A 2,990-nucleotide genomic window follows, 5' to 3' on the forward strand; every position below is an offset into this window, starting at 1 on the left:
CTTAACCCTTCCCTGCCCGCAGCTTCCTTGCCGCGTGAGCTTCAGGTGCTTGCTGAGTCGGGGGTCTTTGCATCTGTGCCAAGACTGCAGCTGTGCCCCTGTGTGTGTGGGTGTGCGATGCGGGGCAGAAGCTGCCCCGGGTCACTGCACACTGATCCCTGCAGTGTGTGCCGGCACCCCTCAGCCAGGGCTCGCTGGATCCTGCCCCCTCTCTTCCCAAGGGCAGAGGGATGCTGCCCGGTCTGTCCTGCCTGGCAGGCACCGAGGGGCTCCAGACCCCCCGCTCAGGGGCTCCCAGGCCTGGCACCACGGCTTGGGGCCATGGGAGATTCTGGGCCCTGGTGACAAGGGGAAGGTGAGGACCCCTCAGAGGTGAAGGGAAGGTGATGGGGTCTGTCTCTTTTAACCCACCCCTGACTTCCCGCAGGAGCTGTAACGCCCTCCTTCCCCTCAACATGGTCCCTGGTTTCTTTCCTCTGTAGAGGTTTCACGGCTCCTGTTTATGTGGAAAGCCTCGGGCTGTGCCATCTTCTGATTCCCTCCCCAGTCCTTTTCCTTTTGCCATCATTGTCAGAAATCCCTCAATTTGAGGATGATCTCTACCACAGCTCATTGAGGGATCTTGAGGTGACTCCAGAGCCCAATCCTTGAGTCACAGATGCATCTGTACAAGTTGCAGGTCTTTCCCCAGGGAAATCCTGCAGGCCAGGATTTCTCTCCTTTTTCTTTCTCCAGTCCTTCCCCTCACAGTGTGCCAGGCAGGACAGAGACCCAGTGCTTCCCAGACTGGTTCCTACCAGGTCTTGTCTATGATTCAGTCTCTTGCCCTAATGACTTTGGGGATCTGCCTTTGCCTCACCGCAATCCCTGATCTGATCTTGAGCCATTTGTGGGGGGGCGGGCATTGTCAACATGCAAAGAAGGTGGGAGATGGGAATTGGGCGAGCTCGGGACCCTTCGCCCTGCCCATGCTTTTCTCTCCTGCCTTCGGGATCCGGGGACCTGGCTCCATCAGCACCTTGGACAGCGCCAAGGCAGGTCTAACACTCCTGATCCGAAGGGGATGTTGGTGACTAGGGGCCCAGCTACGCTTTCCAATTAAAACTGGTTAGAAACCAGCTGTAGAGATGTTACATATTTTCAAGTCCTAACTTGAGAGCTGGTTGGCTCTTTTTATAGCTGGGGAGTCATTTTTATCATGTGCTAATTACATTGCATGTGTAGTCGGTCTAAATGTATTGTGCCATCAGATAGTTAATTGTGTGACAACTACTTTACCCTCATGGTCAGTTTTACTTTGCATGTGTGGCTGGTATATTGTGTGATATGTTGCAGAGGACTGGCTCACTGATCTGGGAAGAGAGGCTGCAGCTGTTCAATCAGATCTGGGGGGATTTGCAAGGAACAGAGGAAGTCTGAATGGGTGTATGTATGGAGAGAGGAGAAGAAAAGAGGGACAGTACAAATAAAGCCAGCATTTGCCTCAGCATGCTTTGATGAAGGAACTGTTTCCCCTTTCCTAAGAGTTTGTTCCCTCTGTCAAACTGAACCTTGGACACATAGCATATTGACATCTGTGTAATCAGCCTTTATACTGGTGCATGATGTGCAGTGCTACACTGGGGTAACTAAATTGAATCAGTGTAGAATTACCCTGGGAAAAATCAGGGCGTATAATTAAACTGGTGCAAGTTACAGTGCTGCAAGTGTGGATGTGCAGAGCTGTCCCAAGAAAGTCTTTGGCCAGAGGTTTGGAGGCTTTCCTGCCACCTCATGGGAAGGAGCTGTAATACTGTATACTATCCTGGAATACCTGGTTCTCTCTCTACTCTGGATCCTGGTGTAAGGTCAGCATATGAAACCATTGTAAGTTATGCCAATGTAAAAGTGCCATGTGTCCAGGCCCAAAAGGTCTTTCTGATTAGTCAGTTTTCCTAGTTTGGCTTAATAGTAAAACTGCTCACTGTATTACAGAAAGAAAACGGGCAACATGAAAACACACAGTGACTGTCTGGAGAAGTAGCACAAACTTTCTGTGAAGGTACTATGCAATAATACTTCTCATGAAGAGTGACTTCATGGAGCCCTTGCGAAGACATGTTATAGATCATGAATTCCCACAGAAATAGCCTGGAGGTTCACGTAGGAGAAAATCAGACAACTAGTATATATAACATAATATTGAATATATAATATGTGATGTTAAAAGTTGATCTGGGTGAACAATTACCGTGTCAATGCAAATGACATCAGCAGTACATAATGACAGGAATTCAATTACATCAGTATGATGTGACATATATATTGCTTTGATTATAAATACATTCTAGCTGAAATGCTGAAAAACCTAACTCTTTTCTATTTCAGACAGACAGACAGCAGCTGTATGTTTCCTGACAGCTAAATCACTCTAAATAATAGGAGAGGACATCATTCTAACTCATCCATTTAGAAGTTCTTAAAGCAGATGCTCCTCACAAGTGCATCTCTTGTTCCATAGGTCTAATACTATGGCCCTGAATGTGTGGAATGCCATGTAATTGAGGAGAATTTAAATACATTGTTTTTGCTGTTGAACAAATAACCCTGCTGTGTGCCTTCAAAATACAGCAGCAATGATATTAGTGCTGTACCAAAACAGAGAGAAACTATGACTGTCCATTGTATAGTCACACATATAATATCTACATATATTAGAGGTGTGTTCATGAATATTTACAGTATTGCATAATGATTGTTTAACTTTCTTACCATTTGCTAACTCTGTATGTAGGTCTAACAATTTTCAGTGAATGTTGCTGCTGTTAGATACTTTTTATTTCTAGTGTTCAAAATTCTGGTTTTCTGCCTCATTCAATCCACACTATCTATCCTCCATAGCGAATATATTCATCATTTATTCACCATTCTTCACAGTGACTAAGAAAAATAGATGATATTAGGTTAAATGTAATGCTGCTCAAAGCAGGTTAGCATCTTAACTGGTATTC

This window comes from Crocodylus porosus, unplaced genomic scaffold (assembly GCF_001723895.1).
Source record: "Crocodylus porosus isolate Cpor-Errol unplaced genomic scaffold, CroPor_comp1, whole genome shotgun sequence".
Lineage (NCBI taxonomy): Eukaryota > Metazoa > Chordata > Crocodylia > Crocodylidae > Crocodylus > Crocodylus porosus.